The sequence below is a fragment of the Staurois parvus genome, unplaced genomic scaffold (genome assembly GCF_062004578.1).
Source record: "Staurois parvus isolate SC_StPar_1 unplaced genomic scaffold, SC_StPar_1.0 ptg001864l, whole genome shotgun sequence".
NCBI lineage: Eukaryota > Metazoa > Chordata > Amphibia > Anura > Ranidae > Staurois > Staurois parvus.
Genome location: NW_028319660.1, coordinates 156272 through 180824, shown reverse-complemented (window position 1 = coordinate 180824; position 24553 = coordinate 156272). Strand labels below are relative to the sequence as shown.

The 24553-nt window shown below is 68.2% G+C and overlaps 1 protein-coding gene across 3 annotated transcripts in view; it reads left to right on the top strand.

Moving 5' to 3' along the window:
• Positions 1-24553, top strand: part of LOC149433999 (coiled-coil and C2 domain-containing protein 1B-like) — a 126317-nt gene that overhangs the window by 1390 nt on the left and 100374 nt on the right. The gene's annotated exons all lie outside the window — the stretch shown is intronic.

Genomic DNA, 24553 nt, shown 5'->3' with positions numbered 1-24553 from the left:
ATCGCAGAGGACCCTCTCGGGGCCTGTGGGTTCAGGCATCGCAGAGGACCCTCTCGGGGCCTGTGGGTTCAGGCATCGCAGAGGACCCTCTCGGGGCCTGTGGGTTCAGGCATCGCAGAGGACCCTCTCGGGGGCCTGTGGGTTCAGGCATCGCAGAGGACCCTCTCGGGGGCCTGTGGGTTCAGGCATCGCAGAGGACCCTCTCGGGGGCCTGTGGGTTCAGGCATCGCAGAGGACCCTCTCGGGGGCCTGTGGGTGCAGGCATCGCACAGACCCCTCTCGGGGCCTGTGGGTGCAGGCATCGCACAGACCCCTCTCGGGGCCTGTGGGTGCAGGCATCGCACAGACCCCTCTCGGGGCCTGTGGGTGCAGGCATCGCACAGACCCCACCCGGGGCCTGTGGGTGCAGGCATCGCACAGACCCCACACGGGGCCTGTGGGTGCAGGCATCGCACAGACCCCACACGGGGCCTGTGGGTGCAGGCATCGCACAGACCCCACACGGGGCCTGTGGGTGCAGGCATCGCACAGACCCCTCTCGGGGCCTGTGGGTGCAGGCATCGCACAGACCCCTCTCGGGGCCTGTGGGTGCAGGCATCGCACAGACCCCACACGGGGCCTGTGGGTGCAGGCATCGCACAGACCCCACACGGGGCCTGTGGGTGCCGGCATCGCACAGACCCCTCTCGGGGCCTGTGGGTGCCGGCATCGCACAGACCCCTCTCGGGGCCTGTGGGTGCCGGCATCGCACAGACCCCTCTCGGGGCCTGTGGGTGCCGGCATCGCACAGACCCCACACGGGGCCTGTGGGTGCAGGCATCGCACAGACCCCACACGGGGCCTGTGGGTGCCGGCATCGCACAGACCCCACACGGGGCCTGTGGGTGCAGGCATCGCACAGACCCCACACGGGGCCTGTGGGTGCAGGCATCGCACAGACCCCACACGGGGCCTGTGGGTGCAGGCATCGCACAGACCCCACACGGGGCCTGTGGGTGCCGGCATCGCACAGACCCCTCTCGGGGCCTGTGGGTGCCGGCATCGCACAGACCCCACACGGGGCCTGTGGGTGCAGGCATCGCACAGACCCCTCTCGGGGCCTGTGGGTGCAGGCATCGCACAGACCCCTCTCGGGGCCTGTGGGTGCAGGCATCGCACAGACCCCACACGGGGCCTGTGGGTGCAGGCATCGCACAGACCCCACACGGGGCCTGTGGGTGCCGGCATCGCACAGACCCCTCTCGGGGCCTGTGGGTGCCGGCATCGCACAGACCCCTCTCGGGGCCTGTGGGTGCCGGCATCGCACAGACCCCACACGGGGCCTGTGGGTGCAGGCATCGCACAGACCCCACACGGGGCCTGTGGGTGCCGGCATCGCACAGACCCCACACGGGGCCTGTGGGTGCAGGCATCGCACAGACCCCACACGGGGCCTGTGGGTGCAGGCATCGCACAGACCCCACACGGGGCCTGTGGGTGCAGGCATCGCACAGACCCCACACGGGGCCTGTGGGTGCAGGCATCGCACAGACCCCACACGGGGCCTGTGGGTGCAGGCATCGCACAGACCCCACACGGGGCCTGTGGGTGCAGGCATCGCACAGACCCCACACGGGGCCTGTGGGTGCAGGCATCGCACAGACCCCACACGGGGCCTGTGGGTGCAGGCATCGCACAGACCCCTCTCGGGGCCTGTGGGTGCCGGCATCGCACAGACCCCTCTCGGGGCCTGTGGGTGCCGGCATCGCACAGACCCCACACGGGGCCTGTGGGTGCCGGCATCGCACAGACCCCTCTCGGGGCCTGTGGGTGCCGGCATCGCACAGACCCCTCTCGGGGCCTGTGGGTGCCGGCATCGCACAGACCCCACACGGGGCCTGTGGGTGCCGGCATCGCACAGACCCCACACGGGGCCTGTGGGTGCAGGCATCGCACAGACCCCACACGGGGCCTGTGGGTGCAGGCATCGCACAGACCCCACACGGGGCCTGTGGGTGCAGGCATCGCACAGACCCCACACGGGGCCTGTGGGTGCAGGCATCGCACAGACCCCACACGGGGCCTGTGGGTGCAGGCATCGCACAGACCCCACACGGGGCCTGTGGGTGCAGGCATCGCACAGACCCCACACGGGGCCTGTGGGTGCAGGCATCGCACAGACCCCACACGGGGCCTGTGGGTGCAGGCATCGCACAGACCCCACACGGGGCCTGTGGGTGCCGGCATCGCACAGACCCCACACGGGGCCTGTGGGTGCCGGCATCGCACAGACCCCACACGGGGCCTGTGGGTGCAGGCATCGCACAGACCCCACACGGGGCCTGTGGGTGCAGGCATCGCACAGACCCCACACGGGGCCTGTGGGTGCCGGCATCGCACAGACCCCACACGGGGCCTGTGGGTGCAGGCATCGCACAGACCCCACACGGGGCCTGTGGGTGCCGGCATCGCACAGACCCCACACGGGGCCTGTGGGTGCCGGCATCGCACAGACCCCACACGGGGCCTGTGGGTGCCGGCATCGCACAGACCCCACACGGGGCCTGTGGGTGCCGGCATCGCACAGACCCCACACGGGGCCTGTGGGTGCAGGCATCGCACAGACCCCACACGGGGCCTGTGGGTGCAGGCATCGCACAGACCCCACACGGGGCCTGTGGGTGCAGGCATCGCACAGACCCCACACGGGGCCTGTGGGTGCAGGCATCGCACAGACCCCACACGGGGCCTGTGGGTGCAGGCATCGCACAGACCCCACACGGGGCCTGTGGGTGCAGGCATCGCACAGACCCCACACGGGGCCTGTGGGTGCAGGCATCGCACAGACCCCTCTCGGGGCCTGTGGGTGCAGGCATCGCACAGACCCCTCTCGGGGCCTGTGGGTGCAGGCATCGCACAGACCCCACCCGGGGCCTGTGGGTGCAGGCATCGCACAGACCCCACCCGGGGCCTGTGGGTGCAGGCATCGCACAGACCCCACCCGGGGCCTGTGGGTGCAGGCATCGCACAGACCCCACCCGGGGCCTGTGGGTGCAGGCATCGCACAGACCCCACCCGGGGCCTGTGGGTGCAGGCATCGCACAGACCCCACCCGGGGCCTGTGGGTGCAGGCATCGCACAGACCCCACCCGGGGCCTGTGGGTGCAGGCATCGCACAGACCCCACCCGGGGCCTGTGGGTGCAGGCATCGCACAGACCCCACCCGGGGCCTGTGGGTGCAGGCATCGCACAGACCCCACCCGGGGCCTGTGGGTGCAGGCATCGCACAGACCCCACCCGGGGCCTGTGGGTGCAGGCATCGCACAGACCCCACCCGGGGCCTGTGGGTGCAGGCATCGCACAGACCCCTCTCGGGGCCTGTGGGTTCAGGCATCGCACAGACCCCACCCGGGGCCTGTGGGTGCAGGCATCGCACAGACCCCTCTCGGGGCCTGTGGGTGCAGGCATCGCACAGACCCCTCTCGGGGCCTGTGGGTGCAGGCATCGGGACCCACCTTGGGTCTGAGGGTGCAGGCATCGGGACCCACCTTGGGTCTGAGGGTGCAGGCATCGGGACCCACCTTGGGTCTGAGGGTGCAGGCATCGGGACCCACCTTGGGTCTGAGGGTGCAGGCATCGGGACCCACTCCCGGGGTCTGAGGGTGCAGGCATCGGGACCCACTCCCGGGGTCTGAGGGTGCAGGCATCGGGACCCACTCCCGGGGTCTGAGGGTGCAGGCATCGGGACCCACTCCCGGGTCTGAGGGTGCAGGCATCGGGACCCTTACCCGGGTCTGAGGGTGCAGGCATCGGGACCCTTACCCGGGTCTGAGGGTGCAGGCATCGGGACCCTTACCCGGGTCTGAGGGTGCAGGCATCGGGACCCTTACCCGGGTCTGAGGGTGCAGGCATCGGGACCCTTACCCGGGTCTGAGGGTGCAGGCATCGGGACCCACTCCCGGGTCTGAGGGTGCAGGCATCGGGACCCACTCCCGGGTCTGAGGGTGCAGGCATCGGGACCCACTCCCGGGTCTGAGGGTGCAGGCATCGGGACCCACTCCCGGGTCTGAGGGTGCAGGCATCGGGACCCACTCCCGGGTCTGAGGGTGCAGGCATCGGGACCCACTCCCGGGTCTGAGGGTGCAGGCATCGGGACCCACTCCCGGGTCTGAGGGTGCAGGCATCGGGACCCACTCCCGGGTCTGAGGGTGCAGGCATCGGGACCCACTCCCGGGTCTGAGGGTGCAGGCATCGGGACCCACTCCCGGGTCTGAGGGTGCAGGCATCGGGACCCACTCCCGGGTCTGAGGGTGCAGGCATCGGGACCCACTCCCGGGTCTGAGGGTGCAGGCATCGGGACCCACTCCCGGGTCTGAGGGTGCAGGCATCGGGACCCACTCCCGGGTCTGAGGGTGCAGGCATCGGGACCCACTCCCGGGTCTGAGGGTGCAGGCATCGGGACCCACTCCCGGGTCTGAGGGTGCAGGCATCGGGACCCACTCCCGGGTCTGAGGGTGCAGGCATCGGGACCCACTCCCGGGTCTGAGGGTGCAGGCATGGGGACCCACTCCCGGGTCTGAGGGTGCAGGCATCGGGACCCACTCCCGGGTCTGAGGGTGCAGGCATCGGGACCCACTCCCGGGTCTGAGGGTGCAGGCATGGGGACCCACTCCCGGGTCTGAGGGTGCAGGCATCGGGACCCACTCCCGGGTCTGAGGGTGCAGGCATGGGGACCCACTCCCGGGTCTGAGGGTGCAGGCATCGGGACCCACTCCCGGGTCTGAGGGTGCAGGCATCGGGACCCACTCCCGGGTCTGAGGGTGCAGGCATCGGGACCCCTCTTGGGTCTGAGGGTGCAGGCATCGGGACCCTTCTTGGGTCTGAGGGTGCAGGCATCGGGACCCACTCCGGGGTCTGAGGGTGCAGGCATCGGGACCCACTCCGGGGTCTGAGGGTGCAGGCATCGGGACCCACTCCGGGGTCTGAGGATGCAGGCATCGGGACCCACTCCGGGGTCTGAGGGTGCAGGCATCGGGACCCACTCCGGGGTCTGAGGGTGCAGGCATCGGGACCCACTCCGGGGTCTGAGGGTGCAGGCATCGGGACCCACTCCGGGGTCTGAGGGTGCAGGCATCGGGACCCACTCCGGGGTCTGAGGGTGCAGGCATCGGGACCCACTCCCGGGTCTGAGGGTGCAGGCATCGGGACCCACTCCGGGGTCTGAGGGTGCAGGCATGGGGACCCACTCCCGGGGTCTGAGGGTGCTAGCATCGGGACCCACTCCCGGGGTCTGAGGGTGCAAGCATCGGGACCCACTCCCGGGGTCTGAGGGTGCAAGCATCGGGACCCACTCCCGGGGTCTGAGGGTGCAGGCATCGGGACCCACCTTGGGTCTGAGGGTGCAGGCATCGGGACCCTTTCCCGGGTCTGAGGGTGCAGGCATCGGGACCCTTTCCCGGGTCTGAGGGTGCAGGCATCGGGACCCTTTCCCGGGTCTGAGGGTGCAGGCATCGCGACCCACCTTGGGTCTCAGAGTGCAGGCATCGGGACCCATTCCCGGGTCTTAGGGTGCAGGCATCGGGACCCTTTCCCGGGTCTGAGGGTGCAGGCTTCGGGACCCTTTCCCGGGTCTGAGGGTGCAGGCATCGGGACCCTTTCCCGGGTCTGAGGGTGCAGGCATCGGGACCCACTCCCGGGGTCTGAGGGTGCAGGCATCGGGACCCACTCCCGGGGTCTGAGGGTGCAGGCATCGGGACCCACTCCCGGGGTCTGAGGGTGCAGGCATCGGGACCCACTCCCGGGGTCTGAGGGTGCAGGCATCGGGACCCACTCCCGGGGTCTGAGGGTGCAGGCATCGGGACCCACTCCCGGGGTCTGAGGGTGCAGGCATCGGGACCCACTCCCGGGGTCTGAGGGTGCAGGCATCGGGACCCACTCCCGGGGTCTGAGGGTGCAGGCATCGGGACCCACTCCCGGGGTCTGAGGGTGCAGGCATCGGGACCCACTCCCGGGGTCTGAGGGTGCAGGCATCGGGACCCACTCCCGGGGTCTGAGGGTGCAGGCATCGGGACCCACTCCCGGGGTCTGAGGGTGCAGGCATCGGGACCCACTCCCGGGGTCTGAGGGTGCAGGCATCGGGACCCACTCCCGGGGTCTGAGGGTGCAGGCATCGGGACCCACTCCCGGGGTCTGAGGGTGCAGGCATCGGGACCCACTCCCGGGGTCTGAGGGTGCAGGCATCGGGACCCACTCCCGGGGTCTGAGGGTGCAGGCATCGGGACCCACTCCCGGGGTCTGAGGGTGCAGGCATCGGGACCCACTCCCGGGGTCTGAGGGTGCAGGCATCGGGACCCACTCCCGGGGTCTGAGGGTGCAGGCATCGGGACCCACTCCCGGGGTCTGAGGGTGCAGGCATCGGGACCCACTCCCGGGGTCTGAGGGTGCAGGCATCGGGACCCTTTCCCGGGTCTGAGGGTGCAGGCATCGGGACCCTTTCCCGGGTCTGAGGTTGCAGGCATCGGGACCCATTCCCGGGTCTGAAGGTGCAGGCATCGGGACCCTTTTTCAGGGTCTGAGGGTGCAAGCATTGGGACCCACTCCCGGGTCTGAGGGTGCTGGCATCGGGACCCTTTCCCGGGTCTGAGGGTGCAGGCATCGGGACCCTTTCCCGGGTCTGAGGGTGCAGGCATCGGGACCCACTCCCGGGTCTGAGGGTGCAGGCATCGGGACCCACTCCCGGGTCTGAGGGTGCAGGCATCGGGACCCACTCCCGGGTCTGAGGGTGCAGGCATCGGGACCCACTCCCGGGTCTGAGGGTGCAGGCATCGGGACCCACTCCCGGGTCTGAGGGTGCAGGCATCGGGACCCACTCCCGGGTCTGAGGGTGCAGGCATCGGGACCCACTCCCGGGTCTGAGGGTGCAGGCATCGGGACCCACTCCCGGGTCTGAGGGTGCAGGCATCGGGACCCACTCCCGGGTCTGAGGGTGCAGGCATCGGGACCCACTCCCGGGTCTGAGGGTGCAGGCATCGGGACCCACTCCCGGGTCTGAGGGTGCAGGCATCGGGACCCACTCCCGGGTCTGAGGGTGCAGGCATCGGGACCCACTCCCGGGTCTGAGGGTGCAGGCATCGGGACCCACTCCCGGGTCTGAGGGTGCAGGCATCGGGACCCACTCCCGGGTCTGAGGGTGCAGGCATGGGGACCCACTCCCGGGTCTGAGGGTGCAGGCATGGGGACCCACTCCCGGGTCTGAGGGTGCAGGCATCGGGACCCACTCCCGGGTCTGAGGGTGCAGGCATGGGGACCCACTCCCGGGTCTGAGGGTGCAGGCATCGGGACCCACTCCCGGGTCTGAGGGTGCAGGCATGGGGACCCTTCTTGGGTCTGAGGGTGCAGGCATCGGGACCCACTCCCGGGTCTGAGGGTGCAGGCATCGGGACCCACTCCCGGGTCTGAGGGTGCAGGCATCGGGACCCCTCTTGGGTCTGAGGGTGCAGGCATCGGGACCCTTCTTGGGTCTGAGGGTGCAGGCATCGGGACCCACTCCGGGGTCTGAGGGTGCAGGCATCGGGACCCACTCCGGGGTCTGAGGGTGCAGGCATCGGGACCCACTCCGGGGTCTGAGGATGCAGGCATCGGGACCCACTCCGGGGTCTGAGGGTGCAGGCATCGGGACCCACTCCGGGGTCTGAGGGTGCAGGCATCGGGACCCACTCCGGGGTCTGAGGGTGCAGGCATCGGGACCCACTCCGGGGTCTGAGGGTGCAGGCATCGGGACCCACTCCGGGGTCTGAGGGTGCAGGCATCGGGACCCACTCCGGGGTCTGAGGGTGCAGGCATCGGGACCCACTCCGGGGTCTGAGGGTGCAGGCATGGGGACCCACTCCCGGGGTCTGAGGGTGCTAGCATCGGGACCCACTCCCGGGGTCTGAGGGTGCAAGCATCGGGACCCACTCCCGGGGTCTGAGGGTGCAAGCATCGGGACCCACTCCCGGGGTCTGAGGGTGCAGGCATCGGGACCCACCTTGGGTCTGAGGGTGCAGGCATCGGGACCCACCTTGGGTCTGAGGGTGCAGGCATCGGGACCCTTTCCCGGGTCTGAGGGTGCAGGCATCGGGACCCTTTCCCGGGTCTGAGGGTGCAGGCATCGGGACCCTTTCCCGGGTCTGAGGGTGCAGGCATCGCGACCCACCTTGGGTCTCAGAGTGCAGGCATCGGGACCCATTCCCGGGTCTTAGGGTGCAGGCATCGGGACCCTTTCCCGGGTCTGAGGGTGCAGGCTTCGGGACCCTTTCCCGGGTCTGAGGGTGCAGGCATCGGGACCCTTTCCCGGGTCTGAGGGTGCAGGCATCGGGACCCACTCCCGGGGTCTGAGGGTGCAGGCATCGGGACCCACTCCCGGGGTCTGAGGGTGCAGGCATCGGGACCCACTCCCGGGGTCTGAGGGTGCAGGCATCGGGACCCACTCCCGGGGTCTGAGGGTGCAGGCATCGGGACCCACTCCCGGGGTCTGAGGGTGCAGGCATCGGGACCCACTCCCGGGGTCTGAGGGTGCAGGCATCGGGACCCACTCCCGGGGTCTGAGGGTGCAGGCATCGGGACCCACTCCCGGGGTCTGAGGGTGCAGGCATCGGGACCCACTCCCGGGGTCTGAGGGTGCAGGCATCGGGACCCACTCCCGGGGTCTGAGGGTGCAGGCATCGGGACCCACTCCCGGGGTCTGAGGGTGCAGGCATCGGGACCCACTCCCGGGGTCTGAGGGTGCAGGCATCGGGACCCACTCCCGGGGTCTGAGGGTGCAGGCATCGGGACCCACTCCCGGGGTCTGAGGGTGCAGGCATCGGGACCCACTCCCGGGGTCTGAGGGTGCAGGCATCGGGACCCACTCCCGGGGTCTGAGGGTGCAGGCATCGGGACCCACTCCCGGGGTCTGAGGGTGCAGGCATCGGGACCCACTCCCGGGGTCTGAGGGTGCAGGCATCGGGACCCTTTCCCGGGTCTGAGGGTGCAGGCATCGGGACCCTTTCCCGGGTCTGAGGTTGCAGGCATCGGGACCCATTCCCGGGTCTGAAGGTGCAGGCATCGGGACCCTTTTTCAGGGTCTGAGGGTGCAAGCATTGGGACCCACTCCCGGGTCTGAGGGTGCTGGCATCGGGACCCTTTCCCGGGTCTGAGGGTGCAGGCATCGGGACCCTTTCCCGGGTCTGAGGGTGCAGGCATCGGGACCCACTCCCGGGTCTGAGGGTGCAGGCATCGGGACCCACTCCCGGGTCTGAGGGTGCAGGCATCGGGACCCACTCCCGGGTCTGAGGGTGCAGGCATCGGGACCCACTCCCGGGTCTGAGGGTGCAGGCATCGGGACCCACTCCCGGGTCTGAGGGTGCAGGCATCGGGACCCACTCCCGGGTCTGAGGGTGCAGGCATCGGGACCCACTCCCGGGTCTGAGGGTGCAGGCATCGGGACCCACTCCCGGGTCTGAGGGTGCAGGCATCGGGACCCACTCCCGGGTCTGAGGGTGCAGGCATCGGGACCCACTCCCGGGTCTGAGGGTGCAGGCATCGGGACCCTTTCCCGGGTCTGAGGGTGCAGGTATCGGGACCCTTTCCCGGGTCTGAGGGTGCAGGCATCGGGAACCACTCCCGGGTCTGAGGGTGCAGGCATCGGGAACCACTCCCGGGTCTGAGGGTGCAGGCATCGGGACCCTTTCCCGGGTCTGAGGGTGCAGGCATCGGGACCCTTTCCCGGGTCTGAGGGTGCAGGCATCGGGACCCACCTTGGGTCTGAGGGTGCAGGCAACGGGACCCACCTTGGGTCTGAGGGTGCAGGCATCGGGACCCACTCCCGGGTCTGAGGGTGCAGGCATCGGGACCCACTCCCGGGTCTGAGGGTGCAGGCATCGGGACCCACTCCCGGGTCTGAGGGTGCAGGCATCGGGACCCACTCCCGGGTCTGAGGGTGCAGGCATCGGGACCCACTCCCGGGTCTGAGGGTGCAGGCATCGGGACCCACTCCCGGGTCTGAGGGTGCAGGCATCGGGACCCACTCCCGGGTCTGAGGGTGCAGGCATCGGGACCCACTCCCGGGTCTGAGGGTGCAGGCATCGGGACCCTTTCCCGGGTCTGAGGGTGCAGGCATCGGGACCCACCTTGGGTCTGAGGGTGCAGGCATCGGGACCCTTTCCCGGGTCTGAGGGTGCAGGCATCGGGACCCACCTTGGGTCTGAGGGTGCAGGCATCGGGACCCACCTTGGGTCTGAGGGTGCAGGCATCGGGACCCACCTTGGGTCTGAGGGTGCAGGCATCGGGACCCACCTTGGGTCTGAGGGTGCAGGCATCGGGACCCACCTTGGGTCTGAGGGTGCAGGCATCGGGACCCACCTTGGGTCTGAGGGTGCAGGCATCGGGACCCACCTTGGGTCTGAGGTTGCAGGCATCGGGACCCTTTCCCGGGTCTGAGGTTGCAGGCATCGGGACCCTTTCCGGGGTCTGAGGGTGCAGGCATCGGGACCCTTTCCGGGGTCTGAGGGTGCAGACATCGGGACCCTTTACGGGGTCTGAGGGTGCAGGCATCGGGACCCACCTTGGGTCTTAGGGTGCAGGCATCGGGACCCACCTTGGGTCTGAGGGTGCAGGCATCGGGACCCACCTTGGGTCTGAGGGTGCAGGCATCGGGACCCACCTTGGGTCTGAGGGTGCAGGCATCGGGACCCTTTCCCGGGTCTGAGGTTGCAGGCATCGGGACCCTTTCCGGGGTCTGAGGGTGCAGGCATCGGGACCCTTTCCGGGGTCTGAGGGTGCAGACATCGGGACCCTTTACGGGGTCTGAGGGTGCAGGCATCGGGACCCACCTTGGGTCTTAGGGTGCAGGCATCGGGACCCACCTTGGGTCTGAGGGTGCAGGCATCGGGACCCATTCCCGGGTCTGAAGGTGCAGGCATCGAAACCCTTTTTCAGGGTCTGAGGGTGCAAGCATCGGGACCCACTCCCGGGTCTGAGGGTGCTGGCATCGGGACCCTTTCCCGGGTCTGAGGGTGCAGGCATCGGGACCCACCTTGGGTCTGAGGGTGCTGGCAACGGGACCCACCTTGGGTCTGAGGGTGCAGGCATCGGGACCCACTCCCGGGTCTGAGGGTGCAGGCATCGGGACCCACTCCCGGGTCTGAGGGTGCAGGCATCGGGACCCTTTCCCGGGTCTGAGGGTGCAGGCATCGGGACCCACCTTGGGTCTGAGGGTGCAGGCATCGGGACCCACCTTGGGTCTGAGGGTGCAGGCATCGGGACCCACCTTGGGTCTGAGGGTGCAGGCATCGGGACCCACCTTGGGTCTGAGGGTGCAGGCATCGGGACCCACCTTGGGTCTGAGGGTGCAGGCATCGGGACCCACCTTGGGTCTGAGGGTGCAGGCATCGGGACCCTTTCCCGGGTCTGAGGGTGCAGGCATCGGGACTCAACTTGGGTCTGAGGGTGCAGGCATCGGGACCCTTTCCCGGGTCTGAGGGTGCAGGCATCGGGACCCACCTTGGGTCTGAGGGTGCAGGCATCGGGACCCACCTTGGGTCTGAGGGTGCAGGCATCGGGACCCTTTCCCGGGTCTGAGGGTGCAGGCATCGGGACCCTTTCCCGGGTCTGAGGGTGCAGGCATCGGGACCCTTTCCCGGGTCTGAAGGTGCAGGCATCGGGACCCTTTCCCGGGTCTGAGGGTGCAGGCATCGGGACCCAACTTGGGTCTGAGGTTGCAGGCATCGGGACCCTTTCCCGGGTCTGAGGGTGCAGGCATCGGGACCCTTTCCCGGGTCTGAGGGTGCAGGCATCGGGACCCTTTCCGGGGTCTGAAGGTGCAGGCATCGGGACCCTTTCCGGGGTCTGAGGGTGCAGGCATCGGGACCCTTTCCGGGGTCTGAGGGTGCAGGCATCGGGACCCTTTCCGGGGTCTGAGGGTGCAGGCATCGGGACCCTTTCCGGGGTCTGAGGGTGCAGGCATCGGGACCCACCTTGGGTCTGAGGGTGCAGGCATCGGGACCCACCTTGGGTCTGAGGGTGCAGGCATCGGGACCCACCTTGGGTCTGAGGGTGCAGGCATCGGGACCCACCTTGGGTCTGAGGGTGCAGGCATCGGGACCCTTTCCCGGGTCTGAGGTTGCAGGCATCGGGACCCATTCCCGGGTCTGAAGGTGCAGGCATCGGGACCCTTTTTCAGGGTCTGAGGGTGCAAGCATTGGGACCCACTCCCGGGTCTGAGGGTGCTGGCATCGGGACCCTTTCCGGGGTCTGAGGGTGCAGGCATCGGGACCCTTTCCGGGGTCTGAGGGTGCAGGCATCGGGACCCACCTTGGGTCTGAGGGTGCAGGCATCGGGACCCACCTTGGGTCTGAGGGTGCAGGCATCGGGACCCACCTTGGGTCTGAGGGTGCAGGCATCGGGACCCTTTCCCGGGTCTGAGGTTGCAGGCATCGGGACCCATTCCCGGGTCTGAAGGTGCAGGCATCGGGACCCTTTTTCAGGGTCTGAGGGTGCAAGCATTGGGACCCACTCCCGGGTCTGAGGGTGCAGGCATCGGGACCCTTTCCCGGGTCTGAGGGTGCAGGCATCGGGACCCACTCCCGGGTCTGAGGGTGCAGGCATCGGGACCCACTCCCGGGTCTGAGGGTGCAGGCATCGGGACCCACTCCCGGGTCTGAGGGTGCAGGCATCGGGACCCACTCCCGGGTCTGAGGGTGCAGGCATCGGGACCCACTCCCGGGTCTGAGGGTGCAGGCATCGGGACCCACTCCCGGGTCTGAGGGTGCAGGCATCGGGACCCACTCCCGGGTCTGAGGGTGCAGGCATCGGGACCCACTCCCGGGTCTGAGGGTGCAGGCATCGGGACCCACTCCCGGGTCTGAGGGTGCAGGCATCGGGACCCACTCCCGGGTCTGAGGGTGCAGGCATCGGGACCCACTCCCGGGTCTGAGGGTGCAGGCATCGGGACCCTTTCCCGGGTCTGAGGGTGCAGGCATCGGGACCCTTTCCCGGGTCTGAGGGTGCAGGTATCGGGACCCTTTCCCGGGTCTGAGGGTGCAGGCATCGGGAACCACTCCCGGGTCTGAGGGTGCAGGCATCGGGAACCACTCCCGGGTCTGAGGGTGCAGGCATCGGGACCCTTTCCCGGGTCTGAGGGTGCAGGCATCGGGACCCTTTCCCGGGTCTGAGGGTGCAGGCATCGGGACCCACCTTGGGTCTGAGGGTGCAGGCAACGGGACCCACTCCCGGGTCTGAGGGTGCAGGCATCGGGACCCACTCCCGGGTCTGAGGGTGCAGGCATCGGGACCCACTCCCGGGTCTGAGGGTGCAGGCATCGGGACCCACTCCCGGGTCTGAGGGTGCAGGCATCGGGACCCACTCCCGGGTCTGAGGGTGCAGGCATCGGGACCCACTCCCGGGTCTGAGGGTGCAGGCATCGGGACCCACTCCCGGGTCTGAGGGTGCAGGCATCGGGACCCTTTCCCGGGTCTGAGGGTGCAGGCATCGGGACCCACCTTGGGTCTGAGGGTGCAGGCATCAGGACCCTTTCCCGGGTCTGAGGGTGCAGGCATCGGGACCCACCTTGGGTCTGAGGGTGCAGGCATCGGGACCCACCTTGGGTCTGAGGGTGCAGGCATCGGGACCCACCTTGGGTCTGAGGGTGCAGGCATCGGGACCCACCTTGGGTCTGAGGGTGCAGGCATCGGGACCCACCTTGGGTCTGAGGGTGCAGGCATCGGGACCCACCTTGGGTCTGAGGGTGCAGGCATCGGGACCCACCTTGGGTCTGAGGGTGCAGGCATCGGGACCCACCTTGGGTCTGAGGGTGCAGGCATCGGGACCCTTTCCCGGGTCTGAGGTTGCAGGCATCGGGACTCAACTTGGGTCTGAGGGTGCAGGCATCGGGACCCTTTCCGGGGTCTGAGGGTGCAGGCATCGGGACCCTTTCCGGGGTCTGAGGGTGCAGACATCGGGACCCTTTCCGGGGTCTGAGGGTGCAGGCATCGGGACCCACCTTGGGTCTTAGGGTGCAGGCATCGGGACCCACCTTGGGTCTGAGGGTGCAGGCATCGGGACCCTTTTCTGGGTCTGAGGGTGCAGGCATCGGGACCCTTTTCCGGGTCTGAGGGTGCAGGCATCGGGACCCTTTTCCGGGTCTGAGGGTGCAGGCATCGGGACCCATTCCCGGGTCTGAAGGTGCAGGCATCGGAACCCTTTTTCAGGGTCTGAGGGTGCAAGCATCGGGACCCACTCCCGGGTCTGAGGGTGCTGGCATCGGGACCCTTTCCCGGGTCTGAGGGTGCAGGCATCGGGACCCACCTTGGGTCTGAGGGTGCTGGCAACGGGACCCACCTTGGGTCTGAGGGTGCAGGCATCGGGACCCACTCCCGGGGCTGAGGGTGCAGGCATCGGGACCCACTCCCGGGTCTGAGGGTGCAGGCATCGGGACCCTTTCCCGGGTCTGAGGGTGCAGGCATCGGGACCCACCTTGGGTCTGAGGGTGCAGGCATCGGGACCCACCTTGGGTCTGAGGGTGCAGGCATCGGGACCCACCTTGGGTCTGAGGGTGCAGGCATCGGGACCCACCTTGGGTCTGAGGGTGCAGGCATCGGGACCCACCTTGGGTCTGAGGGTGCAGGCATCGGGACCCACCTTGGGTCTGAGGGTGCAGGCATCGGGACCCACCTTGGGTCTGAGGGTGCAGGCATCGGGACCCTTTCCCGGGTCTGAGGGTGCAGGCATCGGGACTCAACTTGGGTCTGAGGGTGCAGGCATCGGGACCCTTTCCCGGGTCTGAGGGTGCAGGCATCGGGACCCACCTTGGGTCTGAGGGTGCAGGCATCGGGACCCACCTTGGGTCTGAGGGTGCAGGCATCGGGACCCTTTCCCGGGTCTGAGGGTGCAGGCATCGGGACCCTTTCCCGGGTCTGAGGGTGCAGGCATCGGGACCCTTTCCCGGGTCTGAAGGTGCAGGCATCGGGACCCTTTCCCGGGTCTGAGGGTGCAGGCATCGGGACCCAACTTGGGTCTGAGGTTGCAGGCATCGGGACCCTTTCCCGGGTCTGAGGGTGCAGGCATCGGGACCCTTTCCCGGGTCTGAGGGTGCAGGCATCGGGACCCTTTCCCGGGTCTGAGGGTGCAGGCATCGGGACCCTTTCCCGGGTCTGAGGGTGCAGGCATCGGGACCCTTTCCCGGGTCTGAGGGTGCAGGCATCGGGACCCACTCCCGGGTCTGAGGGTGCAGGCATCGGGACCCACTCCCGGGTCTGAGGGTGCAGGCATCGGGACCCTTTCCCGGGTCTGAGGGTGCAGGCATCGGGACCCACTCCCGGGTCTGAGGGTTCAGGCATCGGGACCCACTCCCGAGTCTGAGGGTGCAGGCATCGGGACCCTTCCCGGGGCCTGAGGGTGCAGGCATCGGGACCCTTCCCGGGGCCTGAGGGTGCAGGCATCGGGACCCGCTCCCGGGGCCTGAGGGTGCAGGCATCGGGACCCGCTCCCGGGGTCTGAGGGTGCAGGCATCGGGAACCGCTCCCGGGTCTGAGGGTGCAGGCATCGGGACCCACCTTGGGTCTGAGGGTGCAGGCACCGGGACCCTTCCCGGGGTCTGAGGGTGCAGGCACCGGGACCCCTTCCCGGGGTCTGAGGGTGCAGGCACCGGGACCCTTCCCGGGGTCTGAGGGTGCAGGCACCGGAACCCTTCCCGGGGTCTGAGGGTACAGGCATCGGGACCCACTCCCGGGTCTGAGGGTGCAGGCATCGGGACCCACTCCCGGGTCTGAGGGTGCAGGCATCGGGACCCACCTTGGGTCTGAGGGTGCAGGCATCGGGACCCTTTCCCGGGTCTGAGGGTGCAGGCATCGGGACCCTTTCCCGGGTCTGAGGGTGCAGGCATCGGGACCCACCTTGGGTCTGAGGGTGCAGGCATCGGGACCCACCTTGGGTCTGAGGGTGCAGGCATCGGGACCCACCTTGGGTCTGAGGGTGCAGGCATCGGGACCCACCTTGGGTCTGAGGGTGCAGGCATCGGGACCCACCTTGGGTCTGAGGGTGCAGGCATCGGGACCCACCTTGGGTCTGAGGGTGCAGGCATCGGGACCCTTTCCCGGGTCTGAGGGTGCAGGCATCGGGACCCTTTCCCGGGTCTGAGGGTGCAGGCATCGGGACCCACTCCCGGGTCTGAGGGTGCAGGCATCGGGACCCACTCCCGGGTCTGAGGGTGCAGGCATCGGGACCCTTTCCCGGGTCTGAGGGTGCAGGCATCGGGACCCACTTCCGGGTCTTAGGGTGCAGGCATCGGGACCCACTCCCGGGTCTGAGGGTTCAGGCATCGGGACCCACTCCCGGGTCTGAGGGTGCAGGCATCGGGACCCACTCCCGGGCCTGAGGGTGCAGGCATCGGGACCCTTCCCGGGGCCTGAGGGTGCAGGCATCGGGACCCCCTCCCGGGGCCTGAGGGTGCAGGCATCGGGACCCCCTCCCGGGGCCTGAGGGTGCAGGCATCGGGACCCGCTCCCGGGGCCTGAGGGTGCAGGCATCGGGAACCGCTCCCGGGGTCTGAGGGTGCAGGCATCGGGACCCACTCCCGGGTCTGAGGGTGCAGGCATCGGGACCCACCTTAGGTTTGAGGGTGCAGGCATCGGGACCCTTTCCCGGGTCTGAGGGTGCAGGCATCGGGACCCACCTTGGGTCTGAGGTTGCAGGCATCGGGACCCACCTTGGGTCTGAGGGTGCAGGCATCGGGACCCACCTTGGGTCTGAGGGTGCAGGCATCGGGACCCACCTTGGGTCTGAGGGTGCAGGCATCGGGACCCACCTTGGGTCTGAGGGTGCAGGCATCGGGACCCTCCTTGGGTCTGAGGGTGCAGGCATCGGGACCCTCCTTGGGTCTGAGGGTGCAGGCATCGGGACCCTCCTTGGGTCTGAGGGTGCAGGCATCGGGACCCTCCTTGGGTCTGAAGGTGCAGGCATCGGGACCCTTTCCCGGGGTCTGAGGGTGCAGGCATCGGGACCCTTTCCCGGGTCTGAGGGTGCAGGCATCGGGACCCTTTCCCGGGTCTGAGGGTGCAGGCATCGGGACCCTTTCCCGGGGTCTGAGGGTGCAGGCATCGGCACCCACCTTGGGTCTGAGGGTGCAGGCATCGGGACCCACCTTGGGTCTTAGGGTGCAGGCATCGGGACCCACCTTGGGTCTTAGGGTGCAGGCATCGGGACCCACCTTGGGTCTTAGGGTGCAGGCATCGGGACCCACCTTGGGTCTTAGGGTGCAGGCATCGGGACCCACCTTGGGTCTTAGGGTGCAGGCATCGGGACCCACCTTGGGTCTGAGGGTGCAGGCATCGGGACCCTTTCCCGGGTCTGAGGGTGCAGGCATCGGGACCCTTTCCCGGGTCTGAGGGTGCAGGCATCGGGACCCTTTCCCGGGTCTGAGGGTGCAGGCATCGGGACCCTTTCCCGGGTCTGAGGGTGCAGGCATCGGGACCCTTTCCCGGGTCTGAGGGTGCAGGCATCGGGACCCTTTCCCGGGTCTGAGGGTGCAGGCATCGGGACCCTTTCCCGGGTCTGAGGGTGCAGTCATCGGGACCCTTTCCCGGGTCTGAGGGTGCAGGCATCGGGACCCTTTCCCGGGTCTGAGGGTGCAGGCATCGGGACCCTCCTTTAGTCTGAGGGTGCAGGCATCGGGACCCTTTCCCGGGTCTGAGGGTGCAGGCATCGGGACCCTTTCCCGGGGTCTGAGGGTGCAGGCATCGGGACCCTTTCCCGGGGTCTGAGGGTGCAGGCATCGGGACTCTTTCCCGGGGTCTGAGGGTGCAGGCATCGGGACCCTTTCCCGGGTCTGAGGGTGCAGGCATCGGGACCCTCCTTTGGTCTGAGGGTGCAGGCATCGGGACCCTTTCCCGGGTCTGAGGGTGCAGGCATCGGGACCCTTTCCCGGGGTCTGAGGGTGCAGGCATCGGGACCCTTTCCCGGGGTCTGAGGGTGCAGGCATCGGGACCCTTTCCCGGGGTCTGAGGGTGCAGGCATCGGGACCCTTTCCCGGGGTCTGAGGGTGCAGGCATCGGGACCCTTTCCCGGGGTCTGAGGGTGCAGGCATCGGGACCCTTTCCCGGGGTCTGAGGGTGCAGGCATCGGGACCCTTTCCCGGGGTCTGAGGGTGCAGGCATCGGGACCCTTTCCGAGGTCTGAGGGTGCAGGCATCGGGACCCTTTCCGAGGTCTGAGGGTGCAGGCATCGGGACCCTTTCCGAGGTCTGAGGGTGCAGGCATCGGGACCCTTTCCGAGGTCTGAGGGTGCAGGCATCGGGACCCTTTCCGGGGTCTGAGGGTGCAGGCATCGGGACCCTTTCCGGGGTCTGAAGGTGCAGGCATCGGGACCCTTTCCGGGGTCTGAGGGTGCAGGCATCGGGACCCTTTCCGTAGTCTGAGGGTGCAGGCATCGGGACCCTTTCCGGGGTCTGAGGGTGCAGGCATCGGGACCCTTTCCGGGGTCTGAGGGTGCAGGCATCGGGACCCTTTCCGGGGTCTGAGGGTGCAGGCATCGGGACCCTTTCCGGGGTCTGAGGGTGCAGGCATCGGGACCCACCTTGGGTCTGAGGGTGCAGGCATCGGGACCCATTCCCGGGTCTGAAGGTGCAGGCATCGGGACCCTTTTCAGGGTCTGAGGGTGCAAGCATTGGGACCCACTCCCGGGTCTGAGGGTGCTGGCATCGGGACCCTTTCCCGGGTCTGAGGGTGCAGGCATCGGGACCCACTCCTGGGTCTGAGGGTGCAGGCATCGGGACCCACTCCTGGGTCTGAGGGTGCAGGCTTCGGGACCCTTTCCCGGGTCTGAGGGTGCAGGCATCGGGACCCTTTCCCGGTTCTGAGGGTGCAGGCATCGGGATCCACTTCCGGGTCTTAGGGTGCAGGCATCGGGACCCACTCCCGGGTCTGAGGGTGCAGGCATCGGGACCCACTCCCGTGTCTGAGGGTGCAGGCATCGGGACCCTTCCCGGGGCCTGAGGGTGCAGGCATCGGGACCCACTCCCGGGGCCTGAGGGTGCAGGCATCGGGACCCACTCCCGGGGTCTGAGGGTGCAGGCATCGGGACCCACTCCCGGGTCTGAGGGTGCAGGCATCGGGAACCACTCCTGGGTCTGAGGGTGCAGGCATCGGGACCCACCTTGGGTCTGAGGGTGCAGGCATCGGGACCCTTCCCGGGGTCTGAGGGTGCAGACATCGGGACCCTTCCCGGGGTCTGAGGGTGCAGGCATCGGCACCCTTCCCGGGGTCTGAGGGTGCAGGCATCGGGACCCTTCCCGGGGTCTGAGGGTGCAGGCATCGGGACCCTTCCCGGGGTCTGAGGGTGCAGGCATCGGGACCCTTCCCGGGGTCTGAGGGTGCAGGCATCGGGACCCTTCCCGGGGTCTGAGGGTGCAGGCATCGGGACCCTTCCCGGGGTCTGAGGGTGCAGGCATCGGGACCCTTCCCGGGGTCTGAGGGTGCAGGCATCGGGACCCTTCCCGGGGTCTGAGGGTGCAAGCATCGGGACCCACCTTGGGTCTGAGGGTGCAGGCATCGGGACCCTTTCCCGGGGTCTGAGGGTGCAGGCATCGGGACCCTTTCCCGGGTCTGATGGTGCAGGCATCGGGACCCTTTCCCGGGTCTGAGGGTGCAGGCATCGGGACCCTTTCCCGGGTCTGAGGGTGCAGGCATCGGGACCCTTTCCCGGGTCTGAGGGTGCAGGCATCGGGACCCACCTTGGGTCTTAGGGTGCAGGCATCGGGACCTTTTGCGGGGTCTGAGGGTGCAGGCATCGGGACCCTTTCCGGGGTCTGAGGGTGCAGGCATCGGGACCCTTTCCGGGGTCTGAGGGTGCAGGCATCGGGACCCTTTCCGGGGTCTGAGGGTGCAGGCATCGGGACCCTTTCCGGGGTCTGAGGGTGCAGGCATCGGGACCCTTTCCGGGGTCTGAGGGTGCAGGCATCGGGACCCTTTCCGGGGTCTGAGGCTGCAGGCATCGGGACCCTTTCCGGCGTCTGAGGGTGCAGGCATCGGGGCCCTTTCCGGGGTCTGAGGGTGCAGGCATCGGGACCCACTCCCGGGTCTGAGGGTGCAGGCATCGGGACCCTTTCCCGGGTCTGAGGGTGCTTGCATCGGGATCCTTTCCCGGGTCTTAGGGTGCTTGCATCGGGACCCTTTCCCGGGTCTGAGGGTGCAGGCATCGGGACTCACCTTGGGTCTGAAGGTGCAGGCATCGGTACACACCTTGCGTCTGAGGGTGCAGGCATCGGGACACTTCCCGGGTCTGAGGGTGCTTGCATCGGGACCCTTTCCCGGGTCTGAGGGTGCTTGCATCGGGACCCTTTCCCGGGTCTTAGGGTGCTTGCATCGGGACCCTTTCCCGGGTCTGAGGGTGCAGGCATCGGGACCCACTCCCGGGTCTGAGGGTGCAGGCATCGGGACCCTTTCCCGGGTCTGAGGGTGCAGGCATCGGGACCCTTTCCCGGGTCTGAGGGTGCAGGCATCGGGACCCTTTCCCGGGTCTGAGGGTGCAGGCATTGGGACCCTTTCACGGGGCTGAGGGTGCAGGCATCGGGACCCAACTCGGGGCTGAGGGTGCAGGCATCGGGACCGAACTTGGGTCTGAGGGTGCAGGCATCGGGACCGAACTTGGGTCTGAGGGTGCTTGCATCGGGACCCTTTCCCGGGTCTGAGGGTGCTTGCATCGGGACCCTTTCCCGGGTCTGAGGGTGCAGGCATCGGGACCCTTTCCCGGGTCTGAGGGTGCAGGCATCGGGACCCTTTCCCGGGTCTGAGGGTGCAGGCATCGGGACCCTTTCCGAGGTCTGAGGGTGCAGGCATCGGGACCCTTTCCGAGGTCTGAGGGTGCAGGCATCGGGACCCTTTCCCGGGTCTGAGGGTGCAGGCATCGGGACCCTTTCCCGGGTCTGAGGGTGCAGGCATCGGGACCCTTTCTCGGGTCTGAGGGTGCAGGCATCGGGACCCACCTTGGGTCTGAGGGTGCAGGCATCGGGACCCTTTCCCGGGGTCTGAGGGTGCAGGCATCGGGACCCTTCCCGGGGTCTGAGGGTGCAGGCATCGGGACCCTTCCCGGGGTCTGAGGGTGCAGGCATCGGGACCCTTCCCGGGGTCTGAGGGTGCAGGCATCGGGACCCTTCCCGGGGTCTGAGGGTGCAGGCATCGGGACCCTTCCCGGGGTCTGAGGGTGCAGGCATCGGGACCCTTCCCGGGGTCTGAGGGTGCAGGCATCGGGACCCACCTTGGGTCTGAGGGTGCAGGCATCGGGACCCTTTCCCGGGGTCTGAGGGTGCAGGCATCGGGACCCTTTCCCGGGTCTGATGGTGCAGGCATCGGGACCCTTTCCCGGGTCTGAGGGTGCAGGCATCGGGACCCTTTCCCGGGTCTGAGGGTGCAGGCATCGGGACCCTTTCCCGGGTCTGAGGGTGCAGTCATCGGGACCCACCTTGGGTCTTAGGGTGCAGGCATCGGGACCTTTTGCGGGGTCTGAGGGTGCAGGCATCGGGACCCTTTCCGGGGTCTGAGGGTGCAGGCATCGGGACCCTTTCCGGGGTCTGAGGGTGCAGGCATCGGGACCCTTTCCGGGGTCTGAGGGTGCAGGCATCGGGACCCTTTCCGGGGTCTGAGGGTGCAGGCATCGGGACCCTTTCCGGGGTCTGAGGGTGCAGGCATCGGGACCCTTTCCGGGGTCTGAGGCTGCAGGCATCGGGACCCTTTCCGGCGTCTGAGGGTGCAGGCATCGGGACCCTTTCCGGGGTCTGAGGGTGCAGGCATCGGGACCCACTCCCGGGTCTGAGGGTGCAGGCATCGGGACCCTTTCCCGGGTCTGAGGGTGCTTGCATCGGGATCCTTTCCCGGGTCTTAGGGTGCTTGCATCGGGACCCTTTCCCGGGTCTGAGGGTGCAGGCATCGGGACTCACCTTGGGTCTGAAGGTGCAGGCATCGGTACACACCTTGCGTCTGAGGGTGCAGGCATCGGGACACTTTCCCGGGTCTGAGGGTGCTTGCATCGGGACCCTTTCCCGGGTCTGAGGGTGCTTGCATCGGGACCCTTTCCCGGGTCTTAGGGTGCTTGCATCGGGACCCTTTCCCGGGTCTGAGGGTGCAGGCATCGGGACCCACTCCCGGGTCTGAGGGTGCAGGCATCGGGACCCTTTCCCGGGTCTGAGGGTGCAGGCATCGGGACCCTTTCCCGGGTCTGAGGGTGCAGGCATCGGGACCCTTTCCCGGGTCTGAGGGTGCAGGCATCGGGACCCTTTCACGGGGCTGAGGGTGCAGGCATCGGGACCCAACTCGGGGCTGAGGGTGCAGGCATCGGGACCGAACTCGGGTCTGAGGGTGCAGGCATCGGGACCGAACTTGGGTCTGAGGGTGCTTGCATCGGGACCCTTTCCCGGGTCTGAGGGTGCTTGCATCGGGACCCTTTCCCGGGTCTGAGGGTGCAGGCATCGGGACCCTTTCCCGGGTCTGAGGGTGCAGGCATCGGGACCCTTTCCCGGGTCTGAGGGTGCAGGCATCGGGACCCTTTCCCGGGTCTGAGGGTGCAGGCATCGGGACCCTTTCCCGGGTCTGAGGGTGCAGGCATCGGGACCCACCTTGGGTCTGAGGGTGCAGGCATCGGGACCCTTTCCCGGGTCTGAGGGTGCAGGCATCGGGACCCTTTCCGGGGTCTGAGGGTGCAGGCATCGGGACCCTTTCCGGGGTCTGAGGGTGCAGGCATCGGGACCCACCTTGGGTCTGAGGGTGCAGGCATCGGGACCCACGTTGGGTCTGAGGGTGCAGGCATCGGGACCCACCTTGGGTCTGAGGGTGCAGGCATCGGGACCCACCTTGGGTCTGAGGGTGCAGGCATCGGGACCCTTACCCGGGTCTGAGGGTGCAAGCATCGGGACCCTTTCCCGGGTCGGAGGGTGCTTGCATCGGGACCCTTTCCCGGGTCTGAGGGTGCTTGCATCGGGACCCTTTCCCGGGTCTGAGGGTGCTTGCATCGGGACCCTTTCCCGGGTCTGAGGGTGCTTGCATCGGGACCCTTTCCCGGGTCTGAGGGTGCTTTCATCGGGACCCTTTCCCGGGTCTTAGGGTGCTTGCATCGGGACCCTTTCCCGGGTCTGAGGGTGCAGGCATCGGGACTCACCTTGGGTCTGAAGGTGCAGGCATCGGTACACACCTTGGGTCTGAGGGTGCAGGCATCGGGACCCTTTCCCGGGTCTGAGGGTGCTTGCATCGGGACCCTTTCCCGGGTCTGAGGGTGCTTGCATCGGGACCCTTTCCCGAGTCTGAGGGTGCTTGCATCGGGACCCTTTCCCGGGTCTGAGGGTGCTTGCATCGGGACCCTTTCCCGGGTCTGAGGGTGCTTGCATCGGGACCCTTTCCCGGGTCTTAGGGTGCTTGCATCGGGACCCTTTCCCGGGTCTGAGGGTGCAGGCATCGGGACCCACTCCCGGGTCTTAGGGTGCAGGCATCGGGACCCTTTCCCGGGTCTGGGGGTGCAGGCATCGGGACCCTTTCCCAGGTCTGGGGGTGCAGGCATCGGGACCCTTTCCCGGGTCTGAGGGTGCAGGCATCGGGACCCTTTCCGGGATCTGAGGGTGCAGGCATCGGGACCCTTTCCGGGGTCTGAGGGTGCAGGCATCGGGACCCTTTCCGGGGTCTGAGGGTGCAGGCATCGGGACCCTTTCCGGGGTCTGAGGGTGCAGGCATCGGGACCCTTTCCGGGGTCTGAGGGTGCAGGCATCGGGACCCACTTCCGGGTCTTAGGGTGCAGGCATCGGGACCCACTCCCGGGTCTGAGGGTGCAGGCATCGGGACCCACTCCCGGGTCTGAGGGTGCAGGCATCGGGACCCTTTCCTGGGTCTGAGGGTGCAGGCATCGGGACCCACCTTGGGTCTGAGGGTGCAGGCATTGGGACCCTTTCCCGGGTCTGAGGGTGCAGGCATTGGGACCCACCTTGGGTCTGAGTTGCAGGCATCGGGACCCTTTCCCGGGTCTGAGGGTGCAGGCATCGGGACCCACCTTGGGTCTGAGGGTGCAGGCATCGGGACCCACCTTGGGTCTGAGGGTGCAGGCATCGGGACCCACCTTGGGTCTGAGGGTGCAGGCATCGGGACCCACCTTGGGTCTGAGGGTGCAGGCATCGGGACCCACCTTGGGTCTGAGGGTGCAGGCATCGGGACCCACCTTGGGTCTGAGGGTGCAGGCATCGGGACCCTTTCCCGGGTCTGAGGGTGCAGGCATCGGGACCCTTTCCCGAGTCTGAGGGTGCAGGCATCGGGACCCTTTCCCGGGTCTGAGGGTGCAGGCATCGGGACCCTTTCCCGAGTCTGAGGGTGCAGGCATCGGGACCCTTTCCCGGGTCTGAGGGTGCAGGCATCGGGACCCTTTCACGGGTCTGAGGGTGCAGGCATCGGGACCCTTTCACGGGTCTGAGGGTGCAGGCATCGGGACCCTTTCACGGGTCTGAGGGTGCAGGCATCGGGACCCAACTTGGGTCTGAGGGTGCAGGCATCGGGAACCTTTCCCGGGTCTGAGGGTGCAGGCATCGGGACCCACT